At 45.1% G+C, this 25,017-nt stretch overlaps 1 protein-coding gene across 1 annotated transcript in view; it reads left to right on the top strand.

Annotated features, from left to right (window-relative positions):
• Positions 1–13,840, top strand: part of LOC129699121 (galectin-8-like) — a 29,616-nt gene extending 15,776 nt beyond the window's left edge. Inside the window, exon 5 of the mRNA XM_055638791.1 lies at positions 13,558–13,840. The gene's annotated coding sequence lies outside the window, so the exon portion shown is untranslated. The remainder of the gene's footprint in view (positions 1–13,557) is intronic.
• Positions 13,841–25,017: the final 11,177 nt, after the last annotated feature.

The raw sequence follows: 25,017 nt of genomic DNA on the forward strand, positions 1-25,017 counted from the left end.
GTTCTACTGCAGTTGTACAGGGTCTTGGTGAGACCACACCTGGAGTATTGCGTGCAGTTTTGGTCTCCAAATCTGAGGAAGGACATTATTGCCATAGAGGGAGGGCAGAGACGGTTCACCAGACTGATTCCTGGGATGTCAGGACTGTCTTATGAAGAAAGACTGGATAGACTTGGTTTATAACCTCTAGAATTTAGGAGATTGAGAGGAGATCTTATAGAAAGTTACAGAATTCTTAAGGGGTTGGACAGGCTAGATGCAGGAAGATTGTTCCCGATGTTAGGGAAGTCCAGGACAAGGGGTCACAGCTTAAGGATAAGGGGGAAATCCTTTAAAACCGAGATGAAAGAACTTTTTTCACACAGAGAGTGGTGAATCTCTGGAACTCTCTGCCACAGAGGGTAGTTGAGGCCAGTTCATTGGCTATATTTAAGAGGGAGTTAGATGTGGCCCTTGTGGCTAAGGGGATCAGGTGGGAGTATGGAGAGAAGGCAGGTACAGGATACTGAGTTGGATGATCCGCCATGATCATATTGAATGGCGGTGCAGGCTCGAAGGTCCGAATGGCCTACTCCTGCACCTTAATTTCAGTATGTTTCTAACCAACGCTACATTTAACTAGACAAAAAATAAAAAAAAGACAGACAGGCTGTAGGGGCCGCTGCAACGGGTGAGTCGCGCCGCCAATTAAGCCACTAGGTGAAAGATATGCTCAAGTTTTGTAACTTTTCAAATTATCGTTAAAGGAATGATTAAAACACATGAATACATTTAAATCATCCCAATGATGAAAAATGGGCAATATCACTTGGGCTCACTCTAATTATACAAAGAATGACAGATTTAAAATCACTCATTTATATCATTAATTTAAATTAACATATTTCTCATTTTTGGAAGTTTGGGTAAAACTATGTTCTTGTAAGAAAGTTTTCAAATATTTAGTTGAGAGAGAAAGAAAGAAATGCACTGCATGCTGGATACCCATCATTCATATATCCAGTGCAAAATTACTGTTAAGACATTTATGAAAGGTGAAGCTGGCATCATTAGAGGTTCATTACCTCTGGCTTGATTTCTGTCTTGAATTCTAGTGCAGAAATGGTGAAAGGCTGCTCCCAGCTGGAAACACTTGGGATTTCACTTGGAAGAATCCAGTTGTTAAATTCAAAAGCAATAGATTCATAGAATGCACTAGAACCACAAGCATAAAGCTTAATCAAACTGTTCCTTTTGTCAACATTTTTACTTTTTTCACGAGGAAATAGAGGAAATGTTACTTGATATATTACAATTTAACTTTAACTTCACTCCTTAATATAATACAATCAACGATGTATATCGAACAGAGGGTCACCGTAGGTTAATGAGCCTGAAATCTGATTAAAAGCTAATGAGCCCCAAAATTGATAAATTTCAAGGTCTAGATGATATACTGTACATCCCACAACTTTGAAAGAGCTGTTATGGAGATAGTACATACTCCGGTTATCTTCTTCCAACATTTATTGGATTGTACATTCGTTCCTGCAGATTGCAGGATAGCAAATAGAGTACGGCCCCATTAATTACGAAAGGGGAGAGAGATAAAACAGGAAAGTACTGACCACTTAACCTTAGATTGTTAGTTGTGAAAATATTTGAATCTATAATAAAGAATATGATATCAACACTATATCAACAAGAAATTAATAATATGCTTGAACAGTCATTGTGGAATTATGGGAATGTATGCAGTAGAGTAGGTTTAAATTTAGTTTAGAGATTCTGCGCGGAAACATGTCCTTCGGCCAAACAAGTCTGAGCCGGCCAGCAATCCCTATGCACTAGCACTATCCTACACACTGGGAATAATTTATAATGTTTACCGAAGCAAATTAATCTACAAACCTGCACGTTTTTGGAGTGTGAGAGGAAACCCGAGTATACTGAAAAAAACCCATGCGATCACAGGACAAATGTACAAACTCTGTACAGACAGCACCCATAGTCAGGATCAATCATGGGCCTCTGGCGCTGTAAGGCAGCAACTCTACAGCTGCGCCAGGTGAGGGGGAATCGGTGGATATGGTACATTTGGATTTTTAGAAGGCTTTCAAGAAAGGCACACACAGGAGATTGGTGATCAAGGTTAAATCTCATGGAACTGGTAATATGCAAATATGCATGAAGAATTTGTCAACATGTAGTAAAGAAGGTGTATGAATAGAACAAATTCTAATGTTCTCTGATTAAGTAGAAGTGAGAGTAGTATTGTGATGAAAAAAGGGCTTCAAGAAGATACGGACAAGTGAGTGGCAGCATCATGGCAGAAGGAGTAGAAAAATGTTAGCTTATCCACTCCAGTGGAAAATGGGCAGGCAAATGGGACTATCTTAGATGGGCATCTTGGTCAGCATGGCCAAATTGAGTCAAAGGGCCTAATTCCATGCTGTTTTAGTGAGACAGGTAAGTTGAGTTAAATTATTTTTTTATTATTGACAAACAAAAAAACGAAAATTGAACTCAGTACACTCTTGCCCGGTCAGCTAGAATAGCTCCTGCTGCTGGGAGCAGTGCTATCGACTGAACAGAAAAGTCCACGAAAACAACCCCCATGGTCACATGATCGAGCCGACCAATGACGAGGGTTTGCACTTCCCCAAACCCCCACTAGGTGCCGCAACAGGACCCCCCCCCCCCCCAGAACCCGTGGTGAGGCAAGGCAAGGCAAGGCAACTTTATTTATATAGCACATTTCATACACGAGGCAGACTCAAAAGTGCTTCACATAAAAACATGTCATACAATAAAATGAAATAATAAAATGAAATAAAATAGAACTAAAAGAAAAGAAAAGCAAAATTAAAAATGCATTATAAAAAGTGCAAAAGTTAAAAGTGCAATGTAGTTAAGATTTAGCTGAAAGCTAAAGTAAACATAAAAGTTTTCAGTCTTGTTTTAAAAGTGGTCAAAGTTGAGGCAAGTCTTAAATTCTGAAGTTGACAACCTGGTGCTCAGAAAACAATCTGGCTCTGAACACCAGGAAAACAAAAGAGCTCATTGTCGACTTCAGGAGGCACAGCACCGACTTAGTCCCCCTACATATCAACGGCGAGTGTGTGGAGAGGGTCAACACCTTCCGGTTTCTCGGCGTCCTTATCTCTGCTGATATCTCCTGGACAGACAACACGACAGCGGTCATCAAGAAGGCTCAGCAGCGGCTGCACTTCCTGAGTGTCCTCAGGAAGCACAACCTGGACTCTAACCTGCTGCTGACCTTCTACGCTCGTCCATCGAGAGCCTGCTGACATACTGCATTACAGCATGGTACGGCAGCTGCACCATGGCAGACAGGGAGAGGCTTCAGAGGGTAACTAGGACAGCACAGAAGATCATTGGTTGCCCTCTCCCCTCCCTGATGGATATTTACACCTCCCGCTGCCTTAGCAGGGCAAAGAATATCATCAAGGACAGCTCCCATCCTGCGTTTGGACTGTTCGACCTGCTGCTCTGGAAGGCGCTATAGGTGCATCAAATCTAGGACAAATAGACTCAGGAATAGTTTTTTTCCGAAAATTATAACTACTCTTAATTCACACATGCACTGACTTCACAGCCTAACACCCAGACTTCCATCTATTATATCCACGTAATGAAATTTGGAACTGTAATGTGTATTGTAACTGTAACTTTTAACATTTTTTTTTTAAAAACATTTTTAATATTTAATATAATCTTTAAACATCTCCTTCACCATTTTGCCTTTATAGATATGTATATAGCGCCGCAGAATTGTGCACCTATTGTCCCCCCCCCTTTTGTTTTTGTTTACTGTTTCTTGTTTTTTGTACTAAATTATATGTATGCACTGAGTACGAGCTGCTTTTAATTTCATTGTACATGTATAGTGACAATAAATGGCATATCTATATCTATATCTATCTATCTTCTTCAGGAAGTTTATTCCAGCTATTTGTTGCATAGTAACTAAATCCTGCTTTCCCATGTTTTGTATTTACTCTGGGAATCACCAACAGATTGGTTTCAGAAGATCTTAGCGGTCTAGAAGGCTTATATAATGGAAGCATGTCAGTGATATACTTTGGTCCTAAACCATGTAGTGATTTATAGATGAGCAGCAGGATTTTAAAATCAATTCTCTGACATACAGGGAGCCAATGTAAGGATTTAAGAATTGGTGTAATGTGTTCAAATTTTTTGGTCTTTGTTAGAACCCTAGCAACAGCGTTCTGAACAAGCTGTAGCTGCCTGACAGTTTTTTTAGGAAGACCTGCAAGGAGACCGTTACAATAATCTAGCCTGCTATTAATAAAGGCATGTACAAGTTTTTCTAAGTCTTGAGCTGACATGAGTCCTCTTAATCTTGCTACGTTTTAGAGGTGATAATAGGCCGATTTTGTTACTGATTTGATGTGACTCGAAATTTAAATCTGAATCCATAATGACCCCAAGATTTCTGGCTTTGTTTGACGTTTTCAGGGTCAGAGAGTGTAGGTGTTGGGTTACTCTAAGCCTTTCTTTTTTAGCATCAAAAACAATTATCTCCGTTTTGTCGTTATTTAGTTGGAGAAAATTCTGGCACATCCAGACTTTGACTTGCTCAATGCACTGGCACAGCAGATCTATGGGGCGATAGTCATTTGGTGATAGCGCTACATAGATTTGAGTGTCATCGGCATAGAAGTGGTAGTCAATATTATTATTTCGCATGATTTGCCCTAGTGGGAGCATGTAGATGTTGAATAAAGAGGGCCCTAAGATCGAACCTTGCGGGACTCCACACGTCACGCTGGTTGGTTCTGATACAAAGTCACCAATGGAAACAAAATAGTAAGGAACAGGAATGAATGAATGAGGCGCCCAGACCGAGTGGAGACCAGAGGATCAGGCACAACCAGCAGTACAGGAAGAACTGGCGGAACAGATCCAGCAGGCGGCAAAATCACAGGGGAAACAGGCACAACAGGTGCAACAGTAACGGCCAGCGGACGACCTCTACACTGGGGTTGAGCCACCACCACTGGGCTATCGATATCCAGGTGGGCGGGTTTGAGGCGAGCCACAAAATTTCCTCCCGACCCCTGACATCCAAAAGAAAAGTCGCGACGCTAGGGCGCAACACCCGGGAAGAACCCTCATAAATCCGCTGCAGAGAAGTCCGGTGCGAGTCCCTGAAGATAAAAACAAACAGGCAGTCCTTAAGCTCGGGCGGAACATATACTGGAGCAACCCCATGTCGAGAGGTCGGAATAGGAGCCAGGCCGCCCACTTTCTCCCGGAGGTTCGCCAACACAGACGAAGTGGGCTCCTGCAGCCCCCGACCCGCAGGAAGGAAATCCCCAGGCACCCACAGCGGGGAGCCGTACATGAGCTCGGTGGACGATGTGTCCAAATCTGCCTTCGGGGCCGTACGGATCCCCTGCAGCACCCAAAGCAACTGGTCCACCTAGTCCGGGCCCGTAAGCCGCGCCTTTAGCGCCGACTTCAAACGTCGATGGAAACGCTCCACCAACCCATGGGCTGAGGGTGATAGGCGGTGGTGTGATGCAGCTACGTCCCATACAGCTGTGCCAGAGCCGACCACAAAGACAAAGTAAACTGGGCACCATGGTTGGCGGAGATACGCGCAGGCACACCAAAATGAACTATCCAGTGGGCCGTGAGGGCCCTAGCACAAGATGCGGCGGAGGTGTCAGAGAGTGGAACGGCCTCTGGCCACCTTGTGAAGTGATGCACCATGGTGAGCAGGTGCGTAGCACCGCGAGACGTCGGTAGCGGACCCACCAAATCGACATGTATGTGCTCAAACCTACTAGGGAGAACCACAAAATCCTGTAGCGGCGCTCGCACAGTGCCGTTGGACCTTTGACGTCTGACGGAATGCAGGTGCTAGCCCAGGCCACAACCTGTTTACAAAAGCCCCTGCCAGATAAACTTGTCCACCACCAACGCAGAAGTCGCCCGGATGGAAGGATAGGCCAGACGATGGACCGCATTGGACACTCTGCCACCAACCCACGGGGACGATGGGGTGTGGCCTCCCGGTGGAAACGTTGCAGAGGACTGACACACCTGCCGGACCAAACGGGACATCTTACTTACTTAATTACTTACTGCCTATTATGCCTCCTGGCATGTAGGGCAGCAACGAAGGTCCTCCACTCAGTAGTGTTGATTCCTTCAGTTGCTGTTTCTGTAATATATTTGTTTTACGAGACAGGGTTGTTAGCCCTGTGCTCAACCTCCAACCTGGAGGACCTAGTAGATCGCTCTTCGTCTCGCCTCTACCTTTCGACCTGTCCAGAATGGGAGACTCTAACAGGAGACGAATCTCCCGCTGGCATAGCTCTAGGGGTTACTGAGACACACAAGCTCCCCCGACCACGACAAGGTTGCAATCCAACGGGACATCGGCCAATACTAAGCGTCCCTCTCACCACCCTCACGTTGCGCTGCAGCCAGCCCCAAATAGTCCATGCCTGGGTCCACGGACAACACGGCCGGGAATACAGGGTGAGACAAAGTGTCCGTGGCCAGATTCAGCTTGCCTGCCACGTGCTGGACATCGGTGGTGTACTCAGACACGAACGGCAGGTGCCGCTGTTGCCAAGCTGACCTGGGGTCAGACACCTTTGTAAAAGCAAACATTAGGGGCCTGTGGTCCGTGAACGCCGTGAAAGGCCTGCCCTCGAGGAAATAGCAAAAATGACGGACCGCCAAATAAAGTGCCAGGAGCTCCCGATCAAAAGCGCTGAATCTCCGCTCCGGCGGGTGCAGGTGTCGGTTGAAAAATGCAAGCGGCTGCCAGCGACCATCAGTGAACAGCTCCAGGACCCCTCCGACAGCCATATCCGAGACATCCACCATGAGGGCAGTGGGAACAGCAGCCCGCGGGTGCATCAGCATGGTGGCCTTGGCCAGCACCTCCTTCGCACCGGCAAAAGCAGCCGCGGTCTCGGCGTCCCATACTAGGTCTCGTGGCTTACCGGCCAGGCACTGGAACAAAGGCCGCATGATCCGGGCCGCCGCCGGCATGAAACGATGGTAGAAATTCACCATGGCGATGAACTCCTGCAGCCCCTTGATGGTGAGTGGCCGAGGAAACTGCTGAATCGCTTCCACTTTAGCGGGAAGACGAACAGATCCCTGTGACATGGTGTCCCAGAAAGGAAATAAACTGGAGTCCAAACTGACATTTGGCGGGGTTGAGCAGCAGCCAGACGCTGAATGTAAGCAGTGCTCTTGGCTGGCGACCAGAATGTCATCCAGGTACACGAACACGAACTCCAACCCCCGACCCACCATATCCATCAACCGGTGGAAAGCCTGTGCAGTGTTCTTCAACGCGAACGTCATCCGCAGCTACTCAAATAGGTCGAACGGGGTGATGATGCCGGTTTTGGGCACATCATCAGGATGGACGGGAATCTGGTGGTAGCCGTGGACCAGATCCACCTTGGAACACAAAGTAGCACCATCCAGGTGGGTCATGAAGTCCTGAATGTGTGGGACGGGATAGCGATCAGCGGTCGTGACAGCGTTCAGGTGGCAGTAATCCCCACATGGTCTCCACCCCCCAGATGATTTGGGAACCATATGTAATGGGGACGCCTACGGGCTGTCGGAGCGCTGCCTAATCCGCATGTCCTCCATTTGTTGTAACTCCTTAGCAAGCCACAGCTTGTCGGGCGGAAGCCTGTGCACCCGTGCATGCAGTGGGGGATTGGCAGTAGGAATATGATGGACCATCCCATGCTTAAGGGCGGCTGCGTGAAAGCGAGGGGTCAGGAGATCCAGGAATTCAGCTAATATGGGGGCCTATGCCCCGCCCCCATCTGTCACATCCCAGGTTCCGGTTGGAGGAAACCTTGGGGGCACGGGCCGAGGGGACTCCGGAGGCACGAGGCACCGGCCCCGCACGTCTACCATTAAAGAAAACGCCCTCAGAAAATCGGTGCCCTGTAACGGCTGGGAAACGTCCGCAATAGTGAAGGCCCACGAGTAATGGTGGGAGTTGAGGATGAGGGAAAGGGTCTGAGTGCCGTAAGTGCGGATGGGATTGCCGGTGACGGCGGTCAGGGCGGGGCCTTGCTTACAAGCACGAGTATCGGGTCCAGACGGAAGAAGGATGCTCAGCACAGCCTCGGTATTCTCCAGATGCGAAGTCCGGAATGGCTATTCCGAACGTAGAGGCAATGGTTCTGGCCGACCGCGATCTGGCGATCGGCCAAGGAATTTCCTGAAAACGAGCAGGGGGCGTGCATCGGCAGGCCTTTGCACCCCAGTGTTGGTGGTAATAGCACCACTGGCGCTTACTGCGATCTCCGGCAGTCAACTGTGGTGCGGCGATAGCAGCGGAGGGCTGGCCGGCCCAGCGAGGCTGCTGGTGCGAAGGCGCGGACACCAGGCTGATGGATACACCGTCTTGCGGCTTGGCAAGCCACAGCTCGTCGGCCTGTTCAGCGAGCTGCAGGGGGTCAGCGAAATCTGACTCAGCGAGGAGCAGGTGGATGCCGTCGGGTATCTGCTCGAGGAAGGCCTGCTCGAACAGCAGGCAGGGCTGATTGCCATCCATAAGAGCGAGCATCTCGCTCATCAGCTCGGAGGGCTTACGATCGCCAAGGCCGTCCATGTGCAACAGGCGGGCCGCGCGATCGCTGCATCAGAGCCCAAAAGTGCGGAGCAGCAGTGCCTTGTGACCCTCATACTTGACGAACGCGGGCAGATTTTGCAGGTAAGGCAGCAATCGGGTGGCAATCTCCTGACTGAGCGCTCGAACGACATAGAAGTAGCAGCTCGAATTGGGCCTCAATGTGGGTGAACCACACTTGAGGCTGTACCGCGCAGAAAAGGGCAGTTTCAGGGCCATCACGTTTTGCTGGGCGAGCTGGGCATCAAGGTTTTCGGCGGCATTCATTATAAAGATCCGAATTAACATTCGGACCAGCGGGGTCACCACTTTAGCGAGACGGGCAGGTTGAGTTAAATGATTTTTTATTGACAAAACAATAAATAAAAATTGAACTCAGTACACGTGTCCCCAGTCAGCTAACTCTAGAATAGCTCATGCTGCTGGGAGGAGCGCTGTCGACTGAACAGAAAAACCCGCGAAAACAACCCCCACGGTCATGTGATCGAGCCGACAAATGACGAGGGTTTGCACTTCCCCAAACCACCACTAGGTGCCGCTACACTGCATGACTTCATGACACTATGAGAGGTGACCTCAAGCCTAACAAAATCATAGAGTGGGGTTGATAGCTGAAATGAAATGAGGAAAAATGTCTTCACTCAAAGAATAGTAATGGGGCTGTCCCCATGTACGAGCTAATTCAAGAGTTCTCCCGAGTTTCCTCTGATTCGAACTCAGAGAATTACGGTAATAGCCGCTCATAGGTACTCAGGGCTCTGGTGGACATTTTTCAACATGTTGAAAAATCTTCACGAGTCTTCCTGAGCTTACCGCGTTTCCAGAGTACCTGCCGTTAGCGTTATGAGCCGCTAAGAGACGTCCCGAGCTCCGACGTTCCCGCTACGTACATTCTACGTGCTTCCACGAGTTTGATTTTTTTTTTCGAGCTCTTGAATTAGCTCGTACAGGGAGACAACCCCATTAGTCTTTAGAAGTCACCAACCTGGAATACTGTGGAAACATTGTCATTGATTCCATTGAAAATTGGGATTGATAAATTCCTGGCTATTAGAGGAATTATAGAAATATTAGAGGGCTATTGCCCAAATGCAGAAAATGTCTATGTTAGTCGGCATAGACAAGGTGGACTGAAAGGGGGCTTGTTTCCAAGTTGTGTAACATCATGACTGTGGATCAAGGGATAGATAGAGATGGTTCAGAAAAATAGAGCTAAGGTAGAAGATCTGCAATGATTTTGTTGAATGACCTACTTCTGCTCCTGTTTCTTATGTTATCCACTTCAATTAATCCTTTTAATTATTATTTGGGACAAAGACGCATCATTTATTTATTTGCCTCTGTACTCCACAATTTAAGATGTGTAATCGAAAAAAAATCACATATGGTTAAAGTGCACATTGTCTAATTTTAATAAAGGCCATTTTTATACATTTTGGTTTCACCATGTAGAAATTACAGCTGTGTTTATACATAGCCCCCCCCCCCCCCCATTTCAGGGCACCATAATTTTTGGGACACATGGCTTCACAGGTGTTTGTAATTGCTCATGTGTGTGTAATTACCACCTTAATGCAGGTCTAAGAGAGCTCTCAGCACCTAGTCGTTCCTCCAGTCTTTTCATCACCTTTGGAAACGTTTATTGCTGTTTATCAACATGAGGACCAAAGTTGTGCCAATGAACGTCAAAGAAGCCATTATGAGTGAGAAACAAGAATAAAACTGTTAGAGACATCAGCCAAACCTTATGCTTACCAAAATCTACAATTTTTACATCATTTAGAAGAAGCAGAGCACTGATGAGCTCACTAATCGTAAAGGGACTGGCAGGCCATAGCTGATGACAGAAGAATTCTCTCTATAATAAAGAAAAAAAACCAAATACCTGTTTCACAGATCAGAAACACTCTTCAGGAGTCGGATGTGGATTTGTCAATGACCACTGTCCGCAAAGGGCTTCATGAACAGAAATACAGAGACTACACTGCAAGATGCAAACCACAGGTTAGCTGCAAAAATAGGATGGCCAGGTGACAGTTTGCCAAGAAGTACTTAAAAGAACAATCACAGGTCTGAAAAACGGTCTTGTGGACAGATGAGACGAACATTAACATATCAGAGTGATGGCAAGAGCAAAGTACGGAGGAGAGAAGGAACTGCCCAAGATCCAAAGCATACCACCAATTCTGTGAAACACAGGGTTGGGGGTGTTATGGCCTAGGCATGTATGGCTGCTGAAGGTACTGCCTCAATTATCTTCATTGATGATACAACTGCTGATGGTAGCAGCGTATTGAATTCTGAAGTATATAGAGAAGAGACATCCTATCCGCTCAAGTTCAAACAAATGCCTCAAATCTCATTGGTCAGTAGTTCATTCTACAGCAAGACAATGATCTGAAACATACTGCTAAAGCAACAAAGAAGTCTTTCAAAGCTAAAAAATGGTCAATTCTTGAGTGGCCAAGTCAATCACCTGATCTGAACCCAATTGGGCATGCCTTTTATATGCTGACGGGAAAATTGAAGGGGACTAGCCCCCAAAACAAGCATAAGCTAAAGATGGCTGCAATACAGGCCTGGCAGGGCATTACCAGATAAGACACTAAGCAACTAGTGATGTCCATGAGTCACAGATTTCAAGCAGTCATTGCATGCAAAGGGTATGCAACACAATATTAAACCTGACTACTTTCATTTACATGACATTGCTGTGTCCCAAACACTATGGTGCCCTGAAATGGAGGGCTATGTATAAATAATGCTGTAATTTCTACATGGTGAAACCAAAAGGTATAAAAATACCCTTTGTTAAAATCTGACAATGTGCACTTTAACCACATGCAATTTTTTTTTTCTATTACAAATCACAAATTGTAGAGTACAGAGGCAAATAAATAAATGTTGGGTCTTTGTCAAAAAACATTATGGAGAACATTGTATTGTCATTAGCCGCAGTATTTATTTCCAATTTATGATAGTGTCATTATAGACAATTTATAATCAATTAATTTGTAATTGATTACACTTGAATTAAATGGTGCATTTATATTATATTAATTTGTTCTACTGCAATTAACAGTTCAGTTATAATTAAGTATCAATATTGCAATTAAATGTTGCATATAATTCCAGTTTATTACATCACCAAGATTCCTTCCCTTTTGCATCCAACCTTTAATAGTAACGTTAAGATTTGAATTTTTGAAATTTCCATAAAATCCTGTAACCTTGTGCATTTCCAATGTGATGTAAGTATTGCCAGGCATCTATGCTTGCAAATTGGTGGATGCTGACCCATTAAAAATTCTTGACTCAGTTAATTTAAATAATGCTGATAGTATAAAGCCAGGAGATGGCCAGCAATACTTTACATAGATCAGCACACGAGTGGCTCACCAAATGTTTTTGCCTTGTAGGGATGAGATTGACCATTCCCTAATCCAGATTTACTGGGACTGCTTTGTTACTCAATTTAATACACTGCCAATGACCTGCATGTTCCTAATTTATTGTACCACTATTAATCTAATATCTGCATCATAAATATATTCCTCTACAAATCTCCAACTTTATCTATTTTATTGCTCTATCAGTAATCTTATGTTCTGTTACTCAATGTTATTTAAACCCCACATTTATACCCAATTCATCACCATTCTGAATTATATCGGGGTAGAAGATTGCAACCTTCACGTGGTCCACCCTGTTTCGACAAATGCAATCAACCTGGCGTGCACAATCAAATAAGATCAAATAGAACAAGTTGTGCTACAACTTTAGGCTGTGCACACCATATGCAAGAAGCAGAAGAAGAAGAAGAATTATATCCATCATTCGAAAACCACCAGAAGGACACAAATAGCTGGAGTAACTCAGCATCCCTAGAGAGAAGGAATGGGTGACGTTTCGGGTCGAGACCCTTCTTCAAACCTATAACCACTAATCGCTTACAAGTATGTTCTTACACGATTGGCAGCCCCGCCAACAGTCTGTTTATTTACCATCGATGGAGCTGGAGGCCTCCTCGGACTGACTTGAGCCCCAACCACCACGCGGCGTGGACTTAACATCGGCGCTGATCCCTTGCCTGGGATCCTCCAACCGCGGCCGGCGGACTTACCATCAAGAGCTCGCAATCTTGGGAGAGGCCGAGTCGGTGAGCTCCAACGACGCAGAGGCTCGACCTGCCCTGACCCGGGGTCCGATCGCCGGCGTGGGGGAGTTGACATCCTCCCGATGCAGGAGCTGATCGCCCCGATGCAGACGGCACAAACGCCGCCGGCTACGGGAGTCAAGATCATCCCGTCAACGGAGGGCTCAAGGCCCCGACCGAGGGAGAGCCTTCCATCATAGTGAGGAATGTGGAGGAGTCACTGTTATGGATTTTTATGTAAAAATGTATTTTGTGTGTTCTGTTGCTTTTTATTTGTATGACTGATTTGGCAAATGAAATCCCTTGTTTGTTGCAAAACGTATTCAGCTAATAAAGTATTATTGTGATTGTGATTAAGCACACTAACTATTATTTTCATTTATTTACACCCAATTATCACATTGTGATTAGGCATGGCACACATACTAATTATATACAGTGCTATTAATTTCATGCATGTCTATCCATTTATCACAATCATTAAACCATATGTATCTCCAATTTATTATCCTATTATTAATGTTACACATTCAATTAATTTCAAATTTAATGCACAACCATTAATCTAATATGCTTCATTATAGGCATTACATTTTGCATTTATTTCCAATCCCTGACAGTATCATTAACCATTATATTAATACACAGTTTATTACAATGTCCTTAGCTTATTTCTGAAATCTAATGAATTGCTATTAATTTTATGTTTGTTTCTTCCCCACCCCCACCCCCACCCCAATCATTCTAGGCTAGCCAATGGAGCAACAGAATGAAACGTACAAAGCAAAATTGAATTACATGTCAAGAGTAAAAAAAATAGCAAGTTACTAATTTCAACATTTCATTATTTTTATTTTGGGGAAAATACATTGGTTTGTTTGACTTTGGATGTACTTATAACAAGGCAGATTGGTTCATTTAAAACAGAGAAATAAAAGAGGGCTGTGTTGAGTTTGTTAGAGTTACTTAAGTGTTAAATCTACATGGGTTTCAGCTGGTCTATTAAAATATACCTTTAATAAATTGACTACATTCTTTATTTACATCTTATTTATTTAAATCAAAACTTAGGTATGAATGAAGGAATGGTTCCAAATTTAAAGAGGAAACAGGTTGACATTTAAAAAGTGGGTAAATGAGATGGATTGTTTTCAAACTTTAATTTCCAAAACAAAAATAACTGAAAAAGGACTGATATTTTAATAAGTTAGCAGAGTGAGTTATAAAAAAACACGTGATATTGGTTCGTGAGATCAGCATCTGTAATGAGATAAATAGTAGCTTGTTACAAAGAAAGCAATTCAAGGGATCTGGCAAGAATAGAGGTAATAAATCTCAGCCAAAGTGGGTTCATGAAAGGCATGTCACCTCTAATAGGCTTACTGGAATTCTCTGAGGTAATGTGACTGACCCTCTTTGTATCTTGAGTTTCAAAAAGTCTCTTACATGAGATTTATGGTTAAAGTGAAAGTTCTAAAGATCAAGGAGGAACTCGTATATTGAATGATGAATTGGCTAGATAATTTGAAACGTACTATAGTTAGCAATTAAATGGTTCTAACCGAGCTAATATAATTGATGCACTTCTATCATTAACCATGGGACACTATCATTGACATCTGCTTATTAAGTGTTCCAGTGGTTACTTTTCTTTGTGGCTAATTGTATTGGATGGCAAAACAGAATTTCGAGAAGTGATACCAGTGAAATATACCTACCAGGTGTCTAATTGTTAACCGTGACCATACCTTATGGAGGACCAAATCTTGTCACTCTGAGCCTCCATGAGCAGGTCCTATATTGGTGGGCGGCGTGACTCTCGTCAGCAGCGGCCTCTGCAGCCTGTCCGCGTTTTATTATTTTCTGTCTATGTTTTTATGTAGTTTTTGTTATTTTTTGTTGGGGTGTGTGTGTGGGGGGGTGTGGGTGGGGTGGGAGGGAGGGGGAAACTTTTAAATCTCTCCCTGCACGGGAGACCCGACCTTTTCTCGTCGGGTCTCCGTTATCGTTGGGGCTGCAACGAGGAGCGGCCTCCAACAGGAAGAGACCGGGGACTCTGGTGCCGACGACTCACCTCACCGTCGCGGGGCTGGCCGAGTCCGGAGCGGGTGGAGCGGTGGTGGAGCGGCGCTGCTGCTGCTGCTGCTGCTGCTGCTGCGGCCCGACCGGAGAGTCGGAGGCTTCAACTGCAGGTCTGCGGACGGCGGCACCGGGAGCCCGCGGGTCCCTGGAGGGAGACCGCTTTTCAGGGCTCTCGCAACGGCGACTTCTCCCGCCCGAGTTGCGGGGTCGAAGAGCTCCTGGAGCGGGGCCTGACATCACCGCCCCGCGCGGCTTGGAATGGCCGCGGGACTCTGCGAGCGCACGCCGGGGGCTCTAACACCAAGACCCGGTGTGCGACCTCGCACCACCCGGCGTGGCTTTAATGGCCGCGGGACAATCGCCATCGCCAGCCAGGGGCTTTGACTTTGACTCTGACATCGGGGGGGGGGGGGGGAGAGTGCAGTGGAGAGATAAGTTTATTTGGCCTTCCATCACAGCAATGTGATGGATGTTTATGTAAATTATGTTGTGTCTTGGGTCTATTTGTTTGTAATATATGGCTGCAGAAACGGCATTTCGTTTGGACCTCAAGGGGTCCAAATGACAATTAAATGTATCTTGTATCTTGTCTTGTATCTTGTAAAAGAAGTGATGCGTGAGCACCATGAAATAGTATCTGTTAGAAAAGAGGGAAATTAGACAAATTCACGTGCAGAAAAATTGAGTAGAGGTTATGCTAATATACTTAGATGATTTGGAAACAAATATATGAAGTACAAACAATAACATAGTTCCAACTGACTGAAAACATTGTGTTTATTTTAGCAATATTTCCACATGGCTACTCCATATTGTGTGCGGTGCAAAACAGTTCAGTCAATGTTAAGATTGCTGAGGTACAGTGTAACATTGCTGAAATATCTTCTGCTTGTAAAATGAAAGTTAACCTTGGATTGACACAAAGTGTTGGAGTAACTCAGCAGATCAGACAGTATTTCTGGAGAAAAAGGATGGTTGACGTTCCGGGTCAGGACCATTCATCAGACTGAAAGTAGGGGGTGGGATTGTTTGGTTACACCTGTAGGACCTAAATGCAATCCAACTGCTTTAAACCACCACAACGATATGCATTAAAGTTTTTATAAAAGTTGCAAATTAAAAAATAGTGCCCTAACACATGGCACTATTCCAAGCATGTTGAAATAACAAATAATAATGGACTAAAACAATTATAGGTTGAGCGCTAGATTCTAAAACATTACAATTACAAGTTGATTAAGCTGTTACAGCACTGGTTGCAAGGTGGCAAAATATAGGATCATTTGATTGCTTGTGTGGATACAAACAAGCACGAAATAATGTCAAGAGTTAGTGCTGTATATTTCCTAATTAATGATTATAGAATAATTTTGGCTGAACAATTAGCTTATACTCTTTGCATCAGTGTCTGAAAGAAACTCAGAAGAGGTTTGCGGATAAAAATGAAAATACATTTTATACGGTGTCTTTCAAAATCTCAGCAACTTTACATCTCAAAACTCTAAAAAATATAGTCACAGCTCTGTAGCTCATAATTTGTGCTCAGAATCCCTCAAACAACAATGTACCAATGTATAGGTGATATGTTTATTGGTTTAGTACAAGATTTCTATTATCCACATTCTGCTTGAAAAGACTGCAGTAAGTTGGTCAAAGATGATTTAGCTTACCTAAAACCATGTTGACTCTGCTGAATACCGTGATTTTTTTTCTAAATACCATGCCATCTTAAATCATAACTTCCGAGATCTTGTGGCGCCACCCGGTGGTTAAGCCACTTATCGGATAAACCCCCAACCCTAGGGCTGGCAGGCTCATGTGACTAGGTCTGGCAAGAAAAGGTCATCACGTGGCTTAGGGGTGTGACTGGTGATATATATAGAACTTTGGGAGAACCCTCCCCAGTCGCGTGTTAGCTGTTCTTTGTTCAACTTAATAAAGATCACTTTGTTTAACAACACGTGTCTCGCTATATTGGTGACCACGACGATTTGAAAAATGGAAGCAGCCAACGCTCAGCCCTAACTTGCCGCCGATCCGGCCTAGCAAAAGCTCTTAAGTTGCCCGTGTTCTGGACATCGCAGCCCCAAGTGTTGTTTCAGCAGGCCGAGGTCCAGTTCCACATTCGTCGCATCACGGCTGATGACACCCAGTACTATTATGTGGTCGGCGAGCTGGATCAGGAGACGGCCGTTCGCCTCGTCCCTTCCCTATGCGCGCCACCGGGGTCAAGTTTTTTTTAAAGGTCGACCTGGTACGAGGCATCAGATTTCTGTACAACTGGAGGACGTGCCTAAGATGGCCATCATCACTCCTTTCGGACTGTTTGAATTCCTCCATATGCCTTTTGGCCTGAAGAAAGCCGCTCAGGCTTTCCAGCGCCTGATGGACACGGTGGGTCGCGGCTTGGACTTTCTATTTATTTATTTAGATGATATTCTCATTGCCAGTCGCTCTCGCCAGGAGCACTGTGCCCGCCTCTGATTACTCTGCCAGAAGCTCAGCGAGCACGGCCTGGCCATCAATCTGGACAAATGTTATTTCTATCGATTTCCTGAGTCATCGCATGATCCAGCACGGTGTGGTCCCTCTCCCGGATAAGGTTGAGGCCATTCGCTAGTTCCCGCGGCCTTCAACGGTGCGAGTGCTCCAGGGGTTCGTGGGTATGGTGACTTTTTACCATCGGTTTGTGCTCGCGGCGGCCCGGATCTTGAGGCCGTTTCAGTTACTGGCCAGCAAGCAGCAGGACATTCAGTGGAACGACGAGGCCAGGGCTGCTTTCGATGGTGCGAAGGATGCATGGCACGGGCAACGATGCTGGTCCACCGACAGCCCTGACAGTTGACGCCTCTGACTCTGCTGTGGGTGCTGTGCTGGAGCAGTTGATCGAGGGATGCTTGCGGCCTCTGGCATTTTTCAGCCGGCAACTTAACCAAGCGGAGCGGAAGTACAGTGCCTTTGACCGGTAGCTCCTTGCATTAAACCTGGCAGTGAGACACTTTTGCTATTTCCTTGAGGGCCGGGATTTTACTGCCTTTACTGATCACAAGCACCTCATCTTTGCGTTTGCGAAGGTGTCGGATCCCTGGTCCTCTCTACAACATCATCAGCTGGTGTATATCTTGGAGTTCACAACCAGCATCCGTCACATCGAGGGTAAAAGTAACCGGGTCGCCATCGGTGCCGTCCACGATGTCCCGGGTATTGACTATTCCGCCTTGGCAGCTGCTCAGCTAGAGGATTGGGAGATGCCCGCCTACCGTACTGTGATTTCCGGCTTGATGTTGGAAAACGTGCCGTTTGATCCTGCTGGTGCTACAGTCCTGTGCGATGTGTCCCTGCCGCCTGGTGCCGTCGGGTGGTGAACGTCATCCATGGGTTGATTCGCGCTTCTATCCGGGCAACGATTGTGTTGGTGGTGGCTCGTTTCATGTGGCATGGCTTGTGTAAACAGGTTGGTCATTGGGCCCAGGCATGCATTCGGTCTAAGATTCAGCGGCACGTCCGAGCGCCTGTGCAGGATTTTGCTGTGCCTCAACGGCAGTTCAACCACATTCATTGGGATATGACAGTGGGTCCGCTGCCCCCATCCTGGGGTGTCACACATCTCCTTATAGTGATGGATCGTTTCACATGTTGCCCCGAGGCTACCCTGCTGGCTGATTCTTCTGCTGTGTCGTGTGCCCGTGCCCTCGCTGCCCACTGGATCGCTTGTATTGTGTCCCAGTGGGCATTTTGTCGGACCAGGGGGCTCAATTCACCTATGAGCTGTGGTCTGCTATGGCCCTTCTGATGAGGGCTCAACTCCACCCATACCACGGCCTATCATCCCTAATCGGTTTGGTGAAACGGTTCCACCATCATCTTAAGACCGCTCTGAAGGTGCGACTCATGGGCCCGGAGTGGATGGACGAGTTGCCGTGGGTGTTGCTGGGGATCCATGCCGCCCCGAAGCAGGATTTGGCTTCTTCCTCTGTGGAATTGGTTTATGGTGCGCCGCTTACAGTCCCGGGGGATTTCGTTCCGGCGACCCATGGGTTGCAGGAGCCACCCTCATTTGTGTTGGTTCGTTTGCGGGAGAAGGTGGGCGCGCTTTCTCCTGTCCCAAAGTCTTGCCATGGGGTGGTTCATTCCCATGTTCCCCCTGTTCTCCTGGACTGTATGTGTTCCAGCGCCGCAACGCTCACCGGTTGCCGCTGCAGCGTCCGTATGAGGGTCCTTTCCGGGTGCTGCCACATGGACTTACCACTTTTGTTTTGGACATGGGGGGGTCGGCGCGAGACTGTGTCGGTGGCTCGCCTGAAGCGGCCCATTTGGACATTAGTGAAACAGTGCAGGTGGCCCAGCCTAGTTGTCGGGGGCGTCCGCGGTCCTGGCCGCTTCCGATATCGCCTTTACTGGTTGTGTCCCCTGTGCGGGGGGATATATGTACAAGGTCCAGTCGCCTTGTTCGTTTGCCATTTCGTTTTCGTGCCTCTGGTGCTGGGGGGGGGGGGTCTTGTGGTGCCACCCGATGGTTAGGCCACGTATTGGGCGAACCCTCCGCCCTAGGACTGGCTGGGTCACATAGAAACATAGAAAATAGGTGCAGGAGTAGGCCATTCGGCCCTTCGAGCCTGCACCGCCATTCAATATGATCATGGCTGATCATCCAACTCAGCATCCTGCACCTGCCTTCTCTCTACACCCCCTGATCCCTTTAGCCACAAGGGCCACATCTAACTCCCTCTTAAATATAGCCAATGAACTGGCCTCAACTACCTTCTGTGGCAGAGAATTCCATAGATTCACCACTCTCTGTGTGAAAAATGTTTTTCTCATCTCAGTCCTAAAAGATTTCCCACTTATCCTTAAACTGTGACCCCTTGTTCTGGACTTCCCCAACATCGGGAACAATCTTCCTGCATCTAGCCTGTCCAACACCTTAAGAATTACGTGACCTCACGTGACTAGGTTTGGCGAGAAGAAGTCGTCACATGGCTTAGGTGTGTGCCCTGTGATATATATAGAACTTTGGGAGAATCCTCCCCAGTCGCATGTGACCTGTTCTTTGTTCAACTTAATAAAGATCACTTTGTTTAACACGTGTCGTGCTATAATCTTCTCATTACTTTTAAACTAACTGACCTGTAGAGTCCTACTTTTTAATTTAGTTTAGTTTAGTTGAGAAATACAGCATGGAAACAGGGTCTACTGCTCACCAAGTCCATGCTATTCATTGATCAACTGGCCACACTAGTTCTATATTATCATATCCACTTCCTATACATTAGTGGCAGTTTTACAGAGGACAATTAACATGCAAATCCACATGTCCCTGGGATGTGTGCAGAAACTGGAGCACCCTGAGGAAAATCTACGTAGTCAGGGGGAAAATGTGCAAACTCCACTCGGATGCAGTCAGGATCGAACCTGGGTCTCTGGCGCTGTGCTGCCCACAAATAATTACCTGCTATTCCAATCAAATGGAGTCAAAGGCATTTCAAGAGACTTGAGTTTAATTGTCGTATATGCTGTAACAATGAAAATCTAATTGCTGCTGATTTACATGCATATTAGATGCAGGAACAATAAATAAATATGCCATAAATTGTAGTAAACTGGATCATGACAGTGCAAAATCCAAAGTACATGGAGCAGCCATAATAGTGCAAAGTTTGTCGTGATTTGATACTGACCTGGAGTTGTGGTTTAGATTGTGCAGGGTGGTTCAAGAATCTGATGTATGTTCGGTAAAAGTTATTTTTTAACCTGGTGGTTATGGTTCTCTGGCTCTTGTACCTTCTTCCCGATGGTAGCAGCGAGAAGAGAATATGGTCAGAATGTTGTCCATCTTTGAAATTAGCTGCCTTCTTGAGACAGAGCTTCTTGTTGATACCTTCAATGGTGAGGAGGTCACTACTGGTGATGGAATGGGCAATCTTCACCACTTTCTGAAGAAGGGTCTCAACCTCAAACGTTGCCTAGTCCTTTGCTCCATAGATTCTGCCTCACCCGCTGAGTTTCTCCAGCATTTTTAGTCTATCTTTGCTTTTGAGCGTTTGAATTACCAAACTGTGATGCAGCCAGTCTGTATGTTCTCCAGTGTACACTTAGATTATTCAGCAACATTCCAAATCTTCTCAAACTCCAAGGAAGAAGAGCACTAGTGAGCTTTTGTTGTGATCTTATCAGTATGCAGGGCCCAAGGCCGATCATCAGATATGTTACACTCAGGAACTTGTATCCGTTGACTCTCTCCACTGTCGTTCTACATGGTTCTTCGGCTTTCTCTCGCTGAGGTCAATAATCAACTCCTAAGTCTTGTTGATGTAGAGAGCAAGGTTGTTACTCTGGTGCCACCCAATCAGATTATTGATCTCCCTCCTGTACGTTGACTTGTCATTACCACTTGTGAAGGTACATTGTTGTTTTTCCTCTTAATGTGAGCATAGAATGTCCTCAATCTTATTTTATAGTAGTCCATTGGCAAAGACAATACTAGTGGAGAGGTGGGGGTGCAGGGGGGGGGGGGGGGGTGTGTGTTTCATTCTTACTTGAAGGTTGCTCAGTCAACTATGTTTTCAGGCACCTTGGAGGTCTCCCCGGTGCTTCCAGATACTGAAATTACTGTACCTGTTGACCGTGAAGTCGGAATCTCTGTGTCCATTGGACCAATGTAAGATCACTAAATCATCAAAATTGTCCAGAAATCGGTTTGCTACCACACTGATCTTTGCCATTTATCTTAGCATTGGGAGTTTAAAATCGTTATATTTAAGATTTCCTGCCCAACTGCTGAGAACGTGTTACCCAGTAATCCGGTATCATATGTTCAGCACTTTGCTTTTTCCAGCGGGTCTCACTGCATGAGTGCATAGTTTGTCACTGTTCTTGGCACTCAGTGGGTAGGGTCTTGGATGATTATTGAGGAATCTTATCAGTGAATGGCTGCAACATTTACACCCATCACTTATTCTTCGGGTCACAGGATTTCTGTTGGCCTTCGGGTGCCTGTAGATCTATTTCTTCTTTCTGGATGTGTTGTGGAATTCCCAATCCAAGGAAGCCCTTCAGTTACAGCCAATTAGCTGCTGGACCTCTATTGTTATCATCCAATCAGTCCTGGTATTTTCTGACAGAAAAACTAAGAGTCCCTATATAGGTGCTAACTGTGGAGGATACAGAAATTAGTGGGAGGGCATGCTGCGATTAAGCTATTTTGACTGCAATAGAATATTGGATAGGTTGGGTGAAAACTCAGCAAACGGGGTTTAATGTTGGAAAGTGTGACGTCATGCATGTCAATAGAATGAATCAAATGGTATCTCATTGGAGAGAGATTAAAAATGAATGGAGTAAATTGGGATCCCGATGTACTTTTGAATGATAAATGAAAAATTAGTATGCAGATAAAGCAAGTAATTAAGAAAACAAATTTGTACTAGTATTGATTTATTATTAACAAGTGCATCGAGATACAGTGAAACGCTTTAGTTTGCGTGCTATCCAAGTTAATCAGATAATTCTATACATGAGTACAATCAAGCCACACGCAGTTACAACAGGTGGTGTAAAGAAAGAAATAACAGAGTGCAGAATATAATTTTGCAGCATTGTAGCATTACAGTTCTAGAAAAAAAATCCATTGTCTGCAATGAGGTAGGTTGGAAGACCAGGACAACACCTGATCTTAAGGGAGGACAGTCAGTAGTCTGATAACGGGAAGAAGCTGTTCCTGACTTTGGTGGTACATACTTTCAAGCTTTTGAATCATCTTTAAGTCAGGAGAGGGTGAAGAGGGAATGATCAGAATGAAAAAGGCCATTGATTGTGTTGGCTGCTTTACCCAGACAAGGTGAAGTGTAGATGGAGTCAATAGGGAGCAAGTCTGTTCTGTCTGATGGATTGAGCTACATCCACAACTCTCAATTTCTTATGGTCTTGGGCAGAACTGACTCAAAACAAGTTGTGATGCAACCCAATAGTATGCTTCCTTCAGGGCATATTTAAAGCAGAGATTAATAGATTTTTGATTAATAAGGGCATCAAAGGTTATGGGGAGAAGGTAGAAAAATTAGTTTGAGAAGGAAAAATAGATCAACCATGATTGGTGCAGTAGACTCGATTGGCCAAATGTTCTAATTCTGCTCCTATGTGTTATGGTCCTATGTTGCACCTGTAGAAGTTGATAAGAGCTGTTGGAGATATGCCATGTTTTCCAAGTTTTTTAAGGAAGTAGCGGTGTTGGTGTGCTTTTTTTGGATGTAGCTTCAATATGGTTGGTCCAGGACAGATTAATGGCGATATTTACTCCTAGAAACGTAAAGCACTCGACCATTCCCACTTTGTCAACATAGATGCTGATTGGGGGATGCATTCCACCTCACTTCCTTAAGTCAAAAAATAGCATGGAAGAGGTGCTGAGGCTTAGGGTAAATTACCCATGATCACATTGAATTAGTCATAAGCACAGAAACAGGCCCTTCAGCCCAACCTGTCCATGTTGACCAAGATGCCCCAGCTAAGCTAGTCCCATATGCCCACATTTGGCCCATATCCCTCTCAACTTTTCCTATCCATGTATGTGTCCAAGTGTTTTTTAAATGTTATTGTACTGCCTCAACTACCTCATCTGGCAGCTCCTTCCATATATCCACCACCGTCTAAACCTCTATAAAGTTACCTCTAAACCCCCGCATTCCAAGGAATGTTCTAGCTTGCCCAATCTTTCCCTATAGCTCAGGCACTTGAGTCTTGGCAACATCCTCATTAATCTTCTCTGCACTCTTTACAGCTTAATTGGTATAGCAGGAAGATTAAAAATGAACACAATACTTAAAATGTGGCCTCAACATCATCTTGTACAACTGTAACATAATGTCCCAACAATTCTGCTTCTATTTGTCTTTTATGATTTCAGGACAATCCTGTGGCTGCAATTGGTTGTGAGGCCACATTTTGTCAGGTCTCAAGAAGTTAAGCATTGCTTTCCAGCAGCATTTGAAGTTATCTTGGGGCCATGCTGATGGAGGCAACAGAGTTGAACAGGCAATTGTTAGTCCAACATACATTCATATCTGTCATGATACAGTGATTGCTACACACTGTCTTTCGAATGAGTCGTTAAACATTGCTTCTTTGCTAATCAGTGTGTTGTCACTGTCAGGTGAACGTAAAAGATTCATGGCATGATTTGGATTAGAGGAGGGGAGATGTCTCTGGTGTACTGGACAGTGTTTATCCCTCAAACAAACATCAGTAAAATGATGGAGAAGAAATAACAGTGGTAAAACTGAAGGAAGGTGAAATGGTAGAAGATTCAAGGTTTAAGTTTGCAGTCAGTATTTTTGACGATATACATTGTGTTATCTCCAGCCAATGATCCCAAACTGAACTGCTATTTTTTGCCCTTCATAAAGTCAATCCCTTCATCGAAAACCCTGCAGCCCATTTCCTAACTTGTACCAAATCCCGAGAGAACAACAATTCCTGTAATCATTGAAATACAGTAGTTTCTTGTGCCCAATTCCTGATGGAGAGATGTTTCCTTTGTGGGCTGCAGGTATAGCTGTGGTAGTATAGGTTTATATAGACTACATATTACTTTTGAATATAAAACTATAGAGCAAAAGTACAGAGCACCTGGTCAATGCTATATAGTACTGCTCTGCTTATTTAAATTCATAATAAGCTTGTAAATTCTAGGAGCAGATTTAGGCCGTTAGGCCCATTAAGTCTACTCCGCCATTCAATCATGGTTGATCTACAGGTATCTTTCCCTATCAACCCCATTCTCCGGCCATCTGCCCATCTCCTGACACCCTTACTAATCAAGAACCTGCCAATCTCTGCCTTAAAATGGCCATTGATGGCCACAGCTGTCTGTAGCAATGAATTCAACAGAATCACCACTCTCTGACTAAATACATTTCTTCTCATCTTTCTAAAGATACGTCCTTTTATTCTGAGGCTTTTAGGCCTCTAGTCCTAGACTCTCCTACTTGTGGAAACATCCTCTCCAATTTAACTGTATCGTGGCCGTTCACTATTGAGGAAGGAAGAATGTTAAAAGATTGAAAGCTGTTCTGAGATTTAGTAGACTGATCTCAAATTTTATCAGATAACATTATGAGGTGGATATTGT

The sequence above is a fragment of the Leucoraja erinacea genome, chromosome 7, assembly GCF_028641065.1.
Source record: "Leucoraja erinacea ecotype New England chromosome 7, Leri_hhj_1, whole genome shotgun sequence".
In the NCBI taxonomy this organism is placed as follows: domain Eukaryota; kingdom Metazoa; phylum Chordata; class Chondrichthyes; order Rajiformes; family Rajidae; genus Leucoraja; species Leucoraja erinaceus.